The following is a 19230-nucleotide window of genomic DNA, read 5'->3' as shown; positions in this document are numbered from 1 at the left end:
TCCAGCCACCCCGTAGCATGATATTGTCCGCTTTTTCCGCAGGCGCATGAATTTTTTTGGCGACCACACGTGACGAGCACTTTCCCAGGAGGTCACCTGATAACGCCAAATTCATACACATTTTTATTAGCGTTATCGATTCTTGTTATCGATAATTTTAACGCTTTTCGAAGATTTAGAGATGGTTCGAGCTAAAATGAAGATTTATATTTAAAGAGTGGTTTATGTGCTTTTTAGAAGATCTAAAAGAGGTTTACGCTAACCGAAATCGAACCGAAGCAAAATAACGCGCGAATGACAAAGATTAAATTTATTTTCTGTTGGGAAGAAGTTGCGGTCGCGAAAGTTAAAGTTCGTCGCCAAATTATATGGCAAGCTGTTTCTTGTTTAAATGTTGGGCCATATATATATATATATATATATATATATATATATATATATATATATATATATATATATATATATATATATATATATATATATATATATAGTGGTAGGATCAAGAGGGAAGTAACCAATCGGGAGGAAGCGGGGGGAAGCAAATTTTTTTTTTTTTTTTTCGTTTTTTGAAAAAACTTTGTTCACGAACATTATAGATGAGATGAAAATATGAACATTTAGTAGAGACACTTTGTGATAAATGTTTTTATATTGGCGGGAAAACGCTCGAAGAAGTAATATATAACAATTATCGTGTTTTTCGAGCGTATATTGAGGTTTTAGCTATTGGGGTTTAGATATTAGGGTTTAGATATTAGGGTTTATAGGGTTTAGATATTAGGGTTTAGAAATTTAGGGTTTAGGGTTTAGATTTAGGGTTTAGATTTAGGATTTAGATTGAGTTTTTAACACGAACGGTTTAGAGTTTAGGGTTTAGGGTTTAGGGTTTGGTGTTTTGGGTTTATGGAATAAACCCAAAACACCAAACCCTAAACCCTAAACCCTAAACTCTAAATCGGGCTAAATTTTACTTCACAAAACATGAAGAAAAAAAACGTTCATATTCTTCACGAACAATATTATCTTGAATGTTATTTTTGTCGATCGTTTTCCGGCTTAAATAATAACATTCATCACGAAGTGTCTCTTCTAAATGTTCATATTTTCGTGTGATCTTGATGCCGGGAAAAAAAATTTCCAAAAAAAAAAATTTGCTTCCCCCTGCTTCCCCCCGATTGGTTACTTCCCAATTGATCATGTCCCTATATATATATATATATATATATATATATATATATATATATATATATATATATATATATATATATATATATATATATATATATAGGAGTATTCAAATGAGAACATTCTCATATTTAAATTCTATGAGAACACTTCTGGTCCACATGTTCAATTTAATTAATTAAATACAACAACAACACAACTCAATCCGACATAAGTGGGGTATGTGGGAGGTAAGATGTAGACAATCCTTCCCCTATCCGAGAATAAAGACAAGTCATTTCTCCACCCAGAGTGAAATACTCTCAAGAGTAGAGAAAGTCATCCCTCTCTTTATTCGACGGATAAAGAGATTGCTTCCGAGAGGACCTCCGGCCTTTACGTAGGAAATTTTTTTTTAAGAAAATAAAAATACTAAAATAAAAATAATAATAGACGCCATGAAAATGGTAGAATCAAATTTTCATGAGTTTTAAATCATGCCTGAAATTTAATTTAGGCTCTAAGAGTCAGTCAAGTCGCTAATAAATCGACGATTGTTATCGACTCAATAGAGCCGTAAATTTAATTAATTAAATATTAAATAAATTAATATTTAATTGGAAAAGAAACAAGAGGGGTGTAATGGTAATTAGTGATTTGCAGTTACGAGTATTCAGGTACATTTTTTAATCATGCACATGAACTGTTTTTTTTTTTTTTTTTGAAGTACTTATTTAATATTCTTTCACGATAATTTGCATTCAAACTCGCAACGGTTTCTCTTGTTAACTGGCATTAAAATTGTTTGCAATATCTGGAAATGAATAAAGAAGGCGATAGCATCCCATCATAGTTGTTGCAGTATACTCAATAAAATATATTACCATTACCATTACCATTACCATTACCACTTTATACTAAACCACATAGAGGTTTGGTCAAAGTTTGGTCGTTTTGACCAAACCCACCCCAAATTTGGGGTCAAAACGACAATAATGAACAAGGGAGGAGAAAAAACCAAACAACCCTCGAACTTTGTTCATTTTCCACATTCAAACCCCATAATAGGTGTACAAAAAGAAACTTATTACTCCCTCCGTCCCAGATTAATTGTCCCCAGACAAAAAACACACAGTTTTAGAAAATCCCACTAACTTTATTTCTCCACCAATGAAATATCTTCTCTCTCCAGATCCACCAATGAAATATCTCATTTCCTTTCTATTTATGGAAGTAGACAATTAATTTGGGACATCCCAAAATGAAATACTGGACAATAATTTAGGGACGGAGGTAGTATTTTAATTAAAAATCCTAAATAAACTTCACCCATATTTTCAACGGGACATATCTTTCCGCCCGCCTCGCGTTAAATTTTTTCGAACACACCGTTCAACTCAAAAAATTCTTATAAACACAACGTGACTAACTATACTCAAAACGAACACTTCTAAAAAAACGCTAAATACCTCGGATATATTTAATACATACACATACCTAGGTACTAACTATTTTGTAAATACATATCGCTCCGTTAACTATGAATGCACAACCCAAAAGCCCCGCAGCATCGCGCGGGTCCATTTTGCTAGTTTTATATAAAACACGGAGTATATAATGTATGCTAATATCTTATGAGATCCCAAATGTATTAATATCTTACTTATATATAATTTGGTGATGTTGATGACATCAGTTAGCTTGCTTGCCCAAGCTTTGAGGTTATATCCATGTTATTACATTAATTTGGATGATGTAATAATTAATCATTTCTAATATCTATTTAATTTAATTTAATTTAATTTAATTAATCAAATAATATAATAATACTCACCTAAAACTTCCTTCGGAAGATTTTACTTTATTGGCCTATACTTACCTGAACATATGATAATATCTCTTCTCTCTTTATTATTTTTTAAAAATTAGCCTTCCTTTTCCTTCTTCCAACACAAATCAGTATCAATATAAAATCTCCTTTTTGGCATTCTTGAGAATTTCATCAGGCTCGATTTTTTCATGTTTGTCTCCGATTCAGGTTCGTGTTCATCACCTTTGCCATCTGTTCATCCCCTTTGTAACGGTACTTTAACTCGGATTCAGGTTTATCTTCGATTTCTTCAAGTTTATATCTGATTTCTTTAGTTCGATTTTGTCATGTTTCTGTTTATCTCTTTATTTCTTTAACTCGGATTAAGGTAACTAAATTGATTATGTATCATATACGTTTAATTATGTTTACACATTTTTTATTTATTCTTTTTTTTTTTTTCTTTTTTTTTTTTTTAAGTTATTTCATTCCACTGAACTTTGTTATTTAAATTGAGGTATGAAGTGTATCTGTATATGTATAATTTATATTAATTCTTTAATGTTGTTAATGTTAGATTGTTAAGCTGGGTATGAAGTATATCAACTCTTAAATCCATGTTAAAGTAATGATGTCTTGATCATCAGAGTTCAAGATAAGTAATTGTTTATTAAAGAAACTCATTTTTAATTTGAAAGTTATTTTACTTTTGAATGTGGTTCCATTTAGGTTTATGTAAAGTAAGATCTGCTTAATTGGACTATAGACCCAAATGCGATGGTTTTTGAAATGCTGCTTTAAAAAATGCGTAAAATAAGCTTGAAGAGACGCCTAGACCATGCTTTTGGAGAATATCACCGTGGTATACGAGTTTATATACAACTCTAGGGATATTGATGATAGTGTTTTTTTCGAGATTTCAATTTTGGTTTTTCTTAGTTGGAGATTAGTCACTGTGGTAAATGAGCTTATCATCTTGGACGCACACAAAGTGTTCGATGAAATGAAGGAGATGACTTTATTTTTTATTGGCCGACAATGCAACTTGGATATTGAATCAAAGAAACAAGTGACATATTAGGGTATTTAATATACACCAGGTAATCTATTTTAAGTTTTTAATAAATATTTACTGTATTCGTTTATAGTTTATTAGATTTAATATACTGAGTTATGTAGAGATATAAAGCACTTTAAATGGGTGGTTCATCCAGATTCTAGGTTATTAGGGTCAGTTGGTCTGTTTTTTGAAATGTTTAAAAGAATAGCTTGGCAAAAGAAGGGTCATTTATCATCGGATTAGGCCAGTATCTAACTAATGGGCATCTAAGAATAAAATTTACTATGAGAATTTACTTAGCAAATTATTTTTTTCATATCATATGGACTATAAAGTTAGATATCTATATATTGTAAAAGCCTGTGTGTGTGTGTGTGGATTTAACCGATTTCGAGATATGCGGTTCATTAATTATCATTGTGAATGTTTATGTATGTAAGGCATCCGAATGGGCCATGAGATACAGAGCTTCGAGTAGATTCTATCATAACACAACGGTTCTTTATTGGTAACCTTTACTTCCTCTGATGAAGAATGGGTAATTGCCCAGGTCGTTGCTCTATCTTGCAAAGACATGTTCACTTTAATTGATCAGAAGGATAGAAAGGTAACATATGTTTCTATATTGTATGTCATGCACCTTTTTTGTATCTCTGTGGTTATGTTTACTTTCAAATCTTTTGTTTATAAAATTTATATGCAAGTTGTTGTGTTGGATTAGGAAGTGCTAAGTTCGAATTATTTAGTTTTGAGGTTTGCGTTTGGTTGTTTTATGGTTTTTAGTTTCTCTGGATTTAAAAGTTATAGTTTTTTTTGTATGAATATCTTTTTTGATGACATTTCACTGTGAAATTTCAAAAGGATAAGAGTACAACAATAGTACAAGAGAGGTGACCAGCATCATTTTTTTGGGACTTCAAGCTATGTACATCACTCTTTTCTGTTATCTCTTCATCATGTAACCATATCTCTTCATTTTAACATTGATAATATCTATTCATTTTAGAACTTATGTGGTATTTGTTGTATTATATGAAGGTAGAGGTTTATCGTAGTATATGATGGTGGTGGTTTGTTATTTGATTTGGTATTTATATGTTTATGTGCTATACAAGTTAAGTATATCTTAGTATATCTTAGGAGATTTTTCCTATATATGATGTAACGTTCTTGGGTGGTAAGGTTATGCATATAAAAATGGCATTCATTAATGATGAGCCTTTTTGACATAAACCCTGTATATCTTGTATAAAACATGACTTGTGAAATCACGATACTACAATGGCTTTGTGTATAAAAGCATTTGTACAATTCATAATTGAATGGTCCCGATTTTTATTTGGGCATGTTTGACACCTTATTAGAATCGATAATTTTGATGTGTTTTTTCACTAGAATCGATAATTAATTATAACGTATTTTTAATTGTTTTGTGTAAGGCTTTAAGAACAAACCCGTGTTTTCACGGGTCTTATACTAGTTTAATATATTCAATTATACATAACAGAGATCAAGAAATCAAATTTATCACTACTTTTTGTCAAATGAGTATAGATTGAAGATGGTAATTGATCGGTTTTATATTTTTTCGGATGCATCAAAGTCTATATCAGTTTATGGATGCTTCAATAATTTTCATGCTTAAAACTAAGTTATTACGGATGCTTCATCATCGGAATATGGATGCGATGTCTCTAGACTCGATGCGTACAAAAATTTTCATGTGTAAAAATGAGTTGTTACGAATGCTTCATTATCGGCATATAGATGTAACGTCTCTAAACTTTATGCATACAACAAGTTTCATGTGTAAAAATGAGTTGTTACGGATGCGTCACATCGGAATATGGATGCAACGTCTATAAACTTTATTCATACCACAATTTTCATGTGTAAAAATTAGTTGTTACGGGTTATGCATCATTGAGATATGGATTCCGCTTGTGTAAAAATTTGTATTCATGGGTAATAAAAAATCAATTTGTATTCTTGATGCAACAACCGATGCATCCTTGGGTAATTATAAAATCAAGTTGAATTCTTAATGCAATATCTATTTGAAATTATTATTAACATTGGATGATGCCTGCGTAAATCTTTAGAAAAATATATGGAGTAACTGTTAAAATTAAAGACGAGAGCTATACCCGAGGATTAAGGCATGTGAATATGGGGACGGCAAAATTCCATATGTATCCAATTTTTAAAATCTTTGTAAAGTTATTGATTTATGAAATGTGTGACTAGAAAGTGTTCTTACCATTACTATTACCATTACCATTACCATTACCTTTACTACACCCCTTTATACTAAACTACATCAAATTTGGGTCAAAACGACAATAGTGAATAAGGGAGGAGAAAAAACCAAACAACCCCCAAACTTTGTTCATTTTTCACATTCAACCCCCATAATAGGGGTGCAAAAAGAAACTTATTATTTTAATTAAAAATTCTAAATAAACTTCACCCATATTTTTAACGGGACATATCTTTCCGCCCGCCTTGCGTTAAATTTTTTCGAACACACCGTTCAACTCAAAAAATTCTTATAAACACAACGTGACTAACTATACTCAAAACGGACACTTCTAAAAAAACGCTAAATACCTCGGATATATTTAATACATACACACACCTAGGTACTAACTATTTTGTAAATACATATCGCTCCGTTAACTATGAATGCGCAACCCAAAAGCCCTGCAACATCGTGCGGGCCCATTTTGCTAGTTATATAAAAATGAGAATGTTTTCACCGGACTTGACCTCACATATCTAGCCATGCGATCGCATGGTATTTGTGCCTTGGGGCCATGTGATCGCATGGGCTCCTTGGCCAGCTCATGATCCTCCAATTAAAACTGCCGACACTTGTTTTAAATTATTTAATATATATTTACTTAATTTATATATATATATATATATATATATATATATATATACACCCCATAGTCCATATACGTTTATAATGGTGGTTTTTTTTGGGGGGGGGGGGGGGGGGGGCGATAGATAATATCCATCCATCTCTGTACGTTTACATCTCAACTTTGTAAAATAGGTTTTCTTTTTATTATTCTTTCTTTTATCAACCTTGGAGGCCAAGATTAAAAGGAGAAGCAGGAGGAAGTTATTAAATTTTTTAAGTCTACGAGGAGTTAGACATCATCAAGGTGAAGTTTATTACTTCGTATTATATTTTTTATGCATGTTCCTTCGAGGCTACTGTACGACTTCTGTTTTTCAAACTTTTTTATTTATTGGATATTGCTTCAACTTTCGAACAATTAGTACATCTATACCTGATTATTGCAATGGTTAAATTTATGTACTTAATCTATTTGTTTAGTTGTTTAATTTTGCAATGGTTAAATTTATGTAATTAATCTATTTGTTTAGTTGTTTAATTTTCATGAATAACTAAATTCCTTTTTATTCATCTAGATGATTGAGCCTAGGTGATGAATTGCTTATTTTTATGATTTCTACATAATTGTAATTGTTCTTGATTGTTGGTTTTTATTACTCCCATTGATTAATCCCTCACTTGTATGTTTCGTTGATTAATTAACGACAGTTAAGTGATTGATAGACTTGCTAGGCTATGGACACATGATTTAGTATTCGTTGAATTGTATAAGGGACACCAAATCACAAGTAAACGATAACAATTGATCCATTAATCGAGTAGATAATAATGAAGCTAAAAAGGGACACTAATTTATCTTTCACTAACTACATCTTTAATAATTATTATTTAATTGATTGTGTGCTTGGTTGAAAGATCCATTGTTGGTTGAATTATTCGAATTGAACCCGTCACATAGGTTATTTATTAGTTAACGACAGTTAATTGACGATTAATAACTTATGCTTCAACACCTTATGTGATCTGGACAATTGTGTGAATATGTAGGGACATCGAAGTAGGAACATAATTGGTGATTGGTTTGTGTTTAGTTCTTTCAATCGTGAGGTTACATAAGGACACCGAAGTAGCCTAGGTTTTATGAAAATAAAACTGGACTGAGTCACATGATTTATCGGTTTTAATTGAAGCAATCCAGATCCTAGTGAATTGATTCTAGGTGGATACGCTTGTCTCATCTGAATTCTTGTTTATTTACTTTGCGTTAACTAGTTTTAAACCAAAACCCCCATTTTTACAACTCGTTCTTCAGAATAATTATTAGTTTTTAAATCTTAAACACTGCTCTCTGTGGACGAAATCGTAATCATATTACAATAAGATTAGGTGTTTTACGCATATCATCACCCATCCCGGTAGTGCCCTCGCTCGAGCACGCTTAACTGCAGAGTTCTCATGGGATCTGCTGCGCTTTTGGTCCCAAAACACGTCATGCTAGTAAAGGTCTCCACACCCTTAATAGGCGTGCTTCGTTCTCCTCTCCAACCGATGTGGGACGGATGTTACAATTTTTAAAATCATCAAATTAATTGAAGATAACAAAAATCATAAATAACGATTGATTGAGATACATCATCGTCGTCGTTAAGATATGTGTGTTGGTTGACATTTCGGGTTGACATTTATTACATTTGGGTTGTCTTGAAAACTTACAAATGTTTGGATTTCCTTTTTAGGTAATACCTTTTCAATAAATGATCAATGTTTGTTTAAAATATTCATATAGAGTGATCGATCAAGGTTATGTGACCAAGTAAACGTTGGTCGTCAAGGATTAATTTGACGGGACGTTTCAATATATCACCCAAATACATATATACATACTTACTTAAGATTATGTGATGATTTGGTGAATGCAACGTTTCCTTGATAAATATGCCATGTAAGACTCCATGAACATAGCTTGTCTAACATATAAGCAAACAGCGAAAGACTTCTAGGAAACCTGAGAATAAACATGCTAACAAGTGTCAACACAAAGGTTTGTGAGTTCATAGTTTTAATGTTTCGTATAATCTGTATATAAAGGTGGATCACAAGATTTCAGTTGTTTCATCCAGAAACGTTTATCAAAATATTCTACAAAATTGAGCACCCTGGTAACTAAACTTAACGTATATATATTTTATACCCTTTGTATAATCATCTTAATAATACACGCAAACCAACGTGTACGCTTCTCAAATAGCATACGTCCGTTAAAAGGCTAGTGCTCTAGCTCGGACGGGGATATCAAGCCCTATGGATCCATATACTACTACTCGCGCCCACCAGTTCTTATAACCGACAGTTACTAGTTACCAAAGCTAAGGGATTTTCGGTTCAAACTCAGTGTAGAATTTAGTATGTACTTGTATCCATTGTGTTTAAAATAAAGTGCATGTATTCTCAGCCCAAAAATATAGATTTCAAAAGCAATTAAAAAGGGATCAATGAAACTCACGCATATAAATATTGTATATCGGTTAATAAAGCATTTGCATGTATTCTCAGCCCAAAAATGTAGAGAGTAAAAGGGATCTTATGAAACTCACCTTATCAGCATATAAAGTCGTTCATCGTAATGTGATCGAAACTCAGAGTATCGAATAACCATAGATCTCAACGTATCAATATTGAGATTTAATATTGTAGAAAAGTACGTAGACGTAACGGAGATGATAAACACTAGGTTTGATTCACAAATATACCCCCGAACATTACCCATAACCTCCTTGGCAATAACCCATAATTTCCTTAACTCTAGCTTGCTCGTAAACTTGTTTTGAAATCGTTTGGACATAACCTCGTCGTAGTATTTTATGTATAATACTAATAATATTACTAATAAAAATAATAAGATTAATAATAATAATATTAATCTTAATAATAATATATATATATATATATATATATATATATATATATATATATATATATATATATATATATATATATATATATATATATATTTGAGAGACAGAGAGATTTTGAAAAAAAAAGTAAATATATTCGAACAAAACTTGCGAGCTTTATAGACCTGGCCTGATTTCCACTGCCATGCGATCGCATGGCTGGGCAGTGTAATTCCCATGCGATCGCATGGGAAACTTTTCCAGCTCACAATGTTTTGGCAACTAGCTCGTCGACATATTTTTATAATATATATATAATATATAATTTAAATTAATTAATTATATATTATATTTTATTCTCGTGCATAGTTGATTTGTAATTTTTGTTTCGATAAGTCATACGTCGTCACTCGACTTATGTCCCAGTTCCGGTTTTTCGAATGTCCCTTCGTACGCTGAGAAAACTTGTACATTACATTTTGGGACACGTACCTTAGTCAAAATATAGTCTTAAATTATCCCTAAATTATATCACTCAAAATATAACTTATACATTTGAGTGTTTTGGTCATTTACATCTATAAATCATCGTCTCGCTATTTGTTAAAATACATTTTAAAATAGTGTTTACTGTAGCAATTCACTGTAGCAAAGTCAATTTCACTGTAGCAAGTAGTGATTTTCGAAAACACTGTAGCATTTTGAGTACTGTAGCAATTTGAAAATACTGTAGCAAATTAGTGTTTTACTGGTTCATCTTAAATGCTTTAGTTAACTTATCTAAATATCAATCGAATCAATAAATGAATGTTACTATCGTTTACTAAATAACTTGAAATTATATATATGTATATATCTTTTTAATATACATAAATCAGTTTTTAAATACACATTGGAAGTTATTTATAAATAAATTTTAATAATAAATATTCCAACTTATCATATATATTCAAATAGATATTTAAACCAATAAGTTTAATGTACGGTCTCAAACAATTAATACATTGTTACCTTTTCAAATTATAGTATATATGTATCTATTTATATATAATTGTTCGCGAATCGTCGAAAACAACCGAAGGGTATTTAAATAGATAAAAGTAGTTCAAAAATTTTGAGATTCAGTTTTACAGACTTTGCTTATCGTGTCGGAAATGTTAATCATACAAAGATTAAGTTTAAATTTGGTCAGAAATTTCCGGGTCATCACAGAAAACGGCCTGCCAGCAAACGGGCACCAAAAACGGCTTACCCTGGCAAACGGCCTTGGCAAACGGCTTGCCAAACGACCTGCCAAACGGCCTGCCAGCCGTTTGCCAGGAAAATTTTGCCTATTTAAAGAGCCTTTTGTATTCATTTCAACACACACCAATTCTTCACTTATCTCTCTAAATATCTCTCTATAGTCGCTCTCTAGTGATCTATAGGAGATTAGTTCTCTCTCTACTTTCTCTCTCTAGATTCTAGAGAGAGAAAATTACAAAGATTAGGAAAAAATAATTATCTCTCTATTGTCGCTCTCTAGTGATCAATAGGAGATTAGTATGTAGTTAGTAGTAGAAGCTATCGAGCATTGTAACGCTACGGATATTATGAAGAAATACAAGTGTTATTCGGCTGACATTATTCGGTAACATTTATCCTTTCTTTTATTAATTTATTATAATATTCTTGTTCGATGTTTATGATTTATTAATATTAGAAATGCTTGTTGCCATGATGTGTGAGTAATTGCTTGATTGTTTGCAATGATTTAATAATGTTAGTTAGGGATGATTATCGTTTCATACTCTCTTTCTGTCTATGATATTAAACCTCGTTATTATCGTCCTTCCACCAATAAACGTGATTAAAACCTTTTATAAAGTCGACATTATAAAGGTAATTAATTATCTGTGTTTATACATTGGTCAAGGTATGAACCCATCGGAAATACTATAAAGTACATGGGGAATTACCATAGGACCAGATCAAGACATTGGTCAAGAGTATAAGACTCGAGGAAATACTGTTGCAACAGTAGAGTACAGTGTTGATGTACTATAGGACCACTTGAGCATGGTCAAGGTTAGAAGCTATGGAACCACTATAAGTCTAGTACATGGTGGATAACTAAGGGATTTATTGGGTAGATTTAAGTAAGGGCTAGTTTAAGTCATAAATAGGAGTTTAACGCACTGCAATACAAACTAAGCTTATAAATCTTTAAGGATGACTGAGAACTATCAGAGGTTCTAATTTGTCTACAAACACTTAGATTTTACCAAACCATTGACAGAAAGGAATTCGAAACACAATCATAGCCACTTACTTGGGTGATACACTAAGGTGTTAAGAAAGGTTGGATATTATATGTATATGGCTATGCTACTTTATTCGTGCGCCCAAGGTATGCATTGCATCCAAGATGGACCGCTTATATCCTTAAACCAGATAAAGCGTCGGGAGTGGAGCATAGTCCACCCGATCAGAATCATGATAGCCTAGTTCCTCGTGACATGCTAATCAAGAAATCAATTAGTAGATAATCTAGTGTTTACACCAAGGTATATCTATCCAATGAGTGTCTCACAATTATCCCGACACTACGTTATCTTAAATCATGGTGAACCACGTCTTCTCTGTCCTTAGCTGTTGCATGCTAGCTAGCTTATTTTAATTATATTGCTTTAATATTTTAAATACAATTATAAATCAAATCAACCCAACTATTGCTTTTACACAATTTGATATTTCGGATAAAAGTGGTTTCTAGAATAAACCGGTTGGACTTGGTTGTTGGATTTTCCGAACAGTCGCCAATTTATTGGGACCAAAATGATCCTGCCTCTCCACACAAGGTGTACCTGGCCACTAGTCTTGGATACTAAATTATGTATAAACCCAATCTTAATTACTAGATTATCTGAATAAGCTCCGTTTCAAATTCGACCGCTCAAGGAACGACCCTAGTTCATATTTTCCCTTACTAACCCATAGGAAGGAATAATAGATTTAGGTCCATCATATATAAATTAAATAATCAACTTCTTATGTTGATATCCTGAATTGACGTTTTGCGACCTAACGATACCGCATAAATAAACCGTCCGATTCGGGCATATCATCTGTCCATTAAATCCCTATTTTGATGTTCTTTGTTTCGGGCTAGTAAGCCCATGTATTGCTGTTGTAATCCTTATTTTCACTTTTTGTGAAAACCTTCAATATATTACACCTTTTTGTCAAAAAAAAAGTAATAAATAATTATAATTATTATAATTATCAATTAATATAATAATAATAATAATTATTATTGTGAATAAAATTTGAATTTGTCAGAATATATATATTTTATATAGTATTTGTCAGTTATTTAAGAAATCAACACAGTTTCAGTAGTAATGTTGAATTAATAATAATAAAAATAATGCAAACAACTTATAACCTAAAATAACAAATAATACATAGTTGAAAACCACAATATAAATAAAAAAATGGTTTAGTTTGCAGTCGATATTTGTGTGTTGCACCATACTTGCAAGCTCTGATGTAGAACGACGGTTTATAGCACATCTAAACACATAGTACCTACAAAACATGATATCAATGGGATGTTATCGCCACACGTTAAGAAATATTGGATGAGCAATATAAAATGACAACTTTTTAATAAAGAAAAAACAAGAAATAATGAAAGTCCTTAACGTTGTTGCAAGATGGCAAGTATTAAAATTTATCTATAGTCATGCACTCATGTGATCATGGGTAGTTTGTCATTTATCAGGTATTAAACTAATCAGTTTTGGTTTGATTGTATCTCAAATATATCGAATGGGTCAAAGGAAAAAAATAACCAAATAACTAACACGAAACATGTTAAATAAATTATGCAAGACTCAAAAAGATAACTTTATATTCTATTCTATAATATATGCAAAGATAACATGTTTTACATTACTTTTTACCGCGTTCGACTATATTCTTTAAATATACAACTTACTTGACTTTTAACCCGCCGGATATAATAGATGAAACTGAGATAAACACCACGCAGATCGATCCACTGTAAGTAAAACGGGTTGAATTTGCCACCTGTCAGCGATAGATGACTACTATTTGGGTACCTTACCAATATTAGGGAAAGGAACATTAATGTAAAGCCTCCTTATTCTTGAATCACTTTAGTCTGTGAAAAAAATGAATACTAACTTAAAAAACTTAAAAATTGTGATAACCAATCACGGAACAATAAAGATATAGAATAACCATTTCATATAGGGTATTGATATCCTTCATATGGAGTTTATAAAGTTTTCACATGTTGCTACCATCATATTTCAAGGCCACAACAGCTGCATAAGCAACATCAGGCAAGACACAACATACACCGAATGAATCTTGAAAATAGCATATGTATAGCAAAGTGTTTAGAATTAATAAAGTTATACCTTAAAAAATATTAGATTAAAAGGGAAGGAAAATTACTTCATACTTGGTAGAAGCCCCGTTGACAAGTTAAAGAAAATTGTATTTTCTAGCAAACTAAGCCCACTGATTTAAGAATCAAGATCCGATCATCTGTACGAAGCATTACTATGGGTCACAAAATTGTGCCCCAAACCAAAGAAATCATTAGTTAATAATAACTGGAGTAACTGATGATAATCGCAGCACAATTGGCAAGCTATAAAATGTATTAAAAAACTATTTTTGGCTCCACAACTAAATGACACTATAAAAAGAACTATAAAAAAGACAATCTAATCGTAAATTGTTCTTATATGACACTATAGTAATAGATTGAAAGATAACAAACAAAACATTAGAAGGTAAACACACCATTAAAAAGATAGTAATATTGTGAAATGTGCATAAGAAGGCATTAAAAATTTTCTCACAAGTTCATGGGTATGAAGAAGTCCACTTCCACAATACAGGACGTTGAAATCAAGCGCTTCTTGATTACTATCCTCTTACATCCTCTGGATTATCTTTATATAAGATAGCCAGCAAAATAGACATACACAAACAAAAAGATGATGCATTGTTATTATTGTTTTCGAGGGATAAGTTTATCCACTTTTGAGATTGGATATAGTTTTAGCATCTCATATCGCATATTTCTCAGAGGTCAGAAGTACCGCCAAAGACCAAATGAATGGTACCTTGAAAGCATTTGCCATGTTCATAAACGAGAAGTTGAATAAAAACATAATGAAACTCAGAATTGCTATCAAATTGTGAACCGGGAATGGTGGCTCAACTAAAGATACAACTTGCGATAATTTAGCCGTGGGTGGAGGTTGCGGAATTTGACTTTGTTCACTTACTGTTGATGGTCTATGGACCGACACAAGTCTACTCAAGCGTCAGACACGTTAAGTAATGGTCACGATTGGGGTGTATAAAAATATGTGTAGTGACCCGAACTTTTCCATGATTATATATTAAATGAAATTGATATTTACATAATTAAATGTTTTCAACATGTTAAGCAATCAAACTTGTTAAGACTTGATTATTTGAAATGAGTTTCATGTAGACAATTGACCACCCAGTTTGCCTGATGATTCACGAACGTCATAACTTGTGATAATTATATAATCGTTTTATTTTTTTTAAGATTTTATTTTATATATATATATATAAATATATATATATATATATATATATATATATATATATATATATATATATATATATATATATATATATATATATATATAAGAAATATAATTAAATCAAAGATGTACAAGTAAAACACTATTTGCTACAGTAAAACACTATTTGCTACAGTAAATTTTCGCTTTGCTACAGTAAAATACTATTTGCTACAGTAAACACAATTTACTCGTATTCAATCCGTATTCGTACTCGTACAATACCCAGCCTCTAGACGTATATACTATTGGTATATACACTTCAATTATCAGCTCTTAGCAGCCTTAATGAGTCACCTAAACATGTGGGAACCATCATTTGGCAACTAGCATGAAATATCTAACAAAAATACAAACTAATGGAACCTTATATTCAAGGGTAGGATCACATTTTTCTTCACCAACCATAACACTTTCATTTTTTAACTTTCATGCATCAGACTTATCTCTCTCTTGTTCTCTCTTGATGTTCTAAGTGTTCTTCATCACCTTCATCAAAATCTAGCTCCATCTAGCTCATAAATCCTAACCTAGATCAACTTACAAAACAACTACTCAAGAACACACCAAAAATACTTTCAAGTTTATTAGCTTACTTCCAATCTTGCAAATCCATTTCAAGTGATCATCTAATCTCAAGAAATCTTTCTTATTTACAGTAAGATATCTTTCTAATTCAAGGTAATACTCATATTCAAACTTTGATTCAATTTCTATAACTATAACAATCTTATTTCGAGTGAAAATCTTACTTGAACTTGTTTTTGTGTCATGATTCTGCTTCAAGAACTTTCAAGCCATCCAAGGATCCTTTGAAGCTAGATCTATATTTCTAATTTCCAGTAGGTTTACCTACTAAAATTAAGGTAGTAATGATGTTCATAACATCATTCTATTCATACATATAAAATCATCTTATTCGAAGATTTAAACTTGTAATCACTAGAACATAGTTTAGTTAATTCTAAACTTGTTCGCAAATAAAGTTAATCCCTCTAACTTGACTTTTAAAATCAACTAAACACATGTTATATATCTATATGATATGCTAACTTAATGATTTAAAACCTGGAAACACGATGAACACCGTAAAACCGGACATACGCCGTCTTAGTGAAACCGGGGGCTGTTTTGGGTTAGAAAAATAAAAACTATCTTAATCTTTGAATTGGAAGTTTGTTTTCTGGAAAAATGATATTTCATATGAACATGATACTATATCCAAAAATCATGGTTAAACTCAAAGTGGAAGTATGTTTTTCAAAATGATCATCAAGATGTCGTTCTTTCGACGGAAATGACTACCTCTTTAGTAAATGACTTGTAACCTGTATTTCCGACTATAAACTTATACTTTTTCTGTTTAGTTTCATAAATTACAGTTCATTATGAAACCTTAGAACTTGAATCACTCAAAACGGATTTAAAACGAAGAAATTATGGGTAAAACAAAATTGGAAAATTTTACTTGTTGCATCTACGAAAATTTTACAACAAATCTACACTAATCATATCCTAGCTAACTTATATTGTATTGTACATGTATTCTAACATATATTATGTAATCTTGGGATACCATAGACACGTATACAATGTTTTGACATATCATATCGACCCATCTATATATATTATTTGGAACAACCATAGACACTCTATATGCTGTAATGTTCGAATTCGCTATACAGGGTTGAGGTTGATTCCAAAAATATATATACTTTGAGTTGTGATCTAGCCTGAGACGTATATACACTGGGTCGTGGATTGATTCAAGATAATATATATTGATTTATTTCTGTACATCTAACTGTGGACAACTAGTTGTAGGTTACTAACGAGGACTGCTAACTTAACAAACTTAAATCATAAAAACGTAATAAAAAATGTTGTGAATATATTTCAATCATACTTTGATATATATGTACACATTTGTTATAAGTTCGTGAATCGATCAGTGGCCAAGTCTTATTTCCAACGAAGAAAAAATCTGTGAATGTGAGTTATAGTCCCATTTTTAAAATCTAATATTTTTGGGATGAGAATACATGCAGTTTTATAAATGTTTTACGAAATAGACACAAGTAATCGAAACTACATTCTATGGTTGGATTATCTAAATTGAATATGCCCCTTTTAGCTTGGTAGCCTAAGAATTAGGGAACAGTACCCTTAATTGACGCGAATCCTAAAGATAGATCTATGGGCCTAACAAACCCCATCCGAGGTACGGATGCTTTAGTACTTCGATTTTTATACAGACGAGAGGATTCTGTTATACAGACGAGAGGATTCTGTTTTGGGGATATTCTATATGTATCTTGTTAATGTCGGTTACCAGGTGTTCATCATATGAATGATTTTACCTTAATTCAGACGAGAGGATTCTGCTTGAGAATTATGTTTATAAAAATGAAATCTTGTGGTCTATTATTATTACAATTTGATATATATATATATATATATATATATATATATATATATATATATATATATATATATATATATATATATATATATATATATATATATATATATATATATATATATTAAACCTATAACTCACCAACATTTTGTTGACGTTGTAAGCATGTTTATTCTCAGGTGATTATTAAGAGCTTTCGCTGTTGCATGCTAAATTAAGGACAAGAATTGGAGTCAGCATGCTTGTATAATATTGTTTAAAAACTGCATTCGAAGACTTAAGTTATTGTGTAATATTATTGTAAACCATTATGTAATGGTCGAGTGAAAACGCTATATTTTAGATTATCATTATTTGATAATCTTCGTAATGTTTTAAACCTTTATCGATAAAATAAAGGTTATGGTTTGTTTTAAAAACGAATGCAGTCTTTGAAAAACGTCTCATATAGAGGTCAAAACCTCGCAACGAAACCAATTAATATGAAACGTTTATAATTGATATGAACGGGACATTTCAATATGGTCAATCAAAACTTTAATATGCACAATTGCAGTATACACGCACAAAAATGCAGAGTAAATTAGTCCCATAGTTGTTACCTGTTCCAAAGATATTAAAACAATGATTTTCTCATAGTAGCAAAAGAAAGAGTTTTGTTATATTACACAAGGATGATATGACTCTGTGTTATAGTGTACTCATTTGATATAATTCTAAACAAAACTTATCAATAGGTCTAAATTATATTCAGAGTTTCAACCAGGTTGGAGGGGTTGAAACTGTGAAACCCACTCACAAAAACCACATCAATAAGAATAAATATTCAACTAATGCAATACCCTATTGCAATATAATTTATATCAAATTCAATGAGACATAACTACAAACACCTTGTGTGCAAAACAAACTTTAAAATATTTGAAACTACAGACATATCACCTTAAGCATCACTTTAGATATATAAACTAATTATTTGAAACCCATGAAAAAAATTGCAAATTCACATGAAAAAAAATCATGATTTCAAATGAATTCTTACAATGATAATATAATAAGTTGTTGTAATGCATATAGATATAATTGATCAATATAATACCCATTACCCATGAAAAACAATTTCTAGGTTTAATGATAACTTACAATGATAACATGATTTTTAGGTATTGATTTACAGGTTGATCTTCGATGATACCCTTACATAATTTATTTACAGCTTCATCTCCAATGCTTACACGATGACGTTGAAAATCAACAGCTTAACTGATTTGACAATTATTTGATCTATATCATGAACCGATTGATATTCATGTTAAACATTCAAATGGATCGAAATTTGGGACGAAACCTTTAGAGTTGAATTTGATTATGG

The 19230-nt window shown here is 31.2% G+C and overlaps 1 long non-coding RNA gene across 1 annotated transcript; it reads left to right on the top strand.

The window, feature by feature from the left end:
- The first annotated feature begins 3082 nt into the window (after positions 1 to 3082).
- Positions 3083 to 5099, top strand: LOC139858512 (uncharacterized). The gene is made up of 4 exons (XR_011762984.1): positions 3083 to 3202; positions 3552 to 3836; positions 3914 to 4074; positions 4475 to 5099. It is a non-coding gene; the product is annotated as an uncharacterized lncRNA (long non-coding RNA).
- Positions 5100 to 19230: the final 14131 nt, after the last annotated feature.

This window comes from Rutidosis leptorrhynchoides, chromosome 7, assembly GCF_046630445.1.
Source record: "Rutidosis leptorrhynchoides isolate AG116_Rl617_1_P2 chromosome 7, CSIRO_AGI_Rlap_v1, whole genome shotgun sequence".
NCBI lineage: Eukaryota > Viridiplantae > Streptophyta > Magnoliopsida > Asterales > Asteraceae > Rutidosis > Rutidosis leptorrhynchoides.
This window is presented reverse-complemented; position numbering and strand designations above follow the sequence as displayed.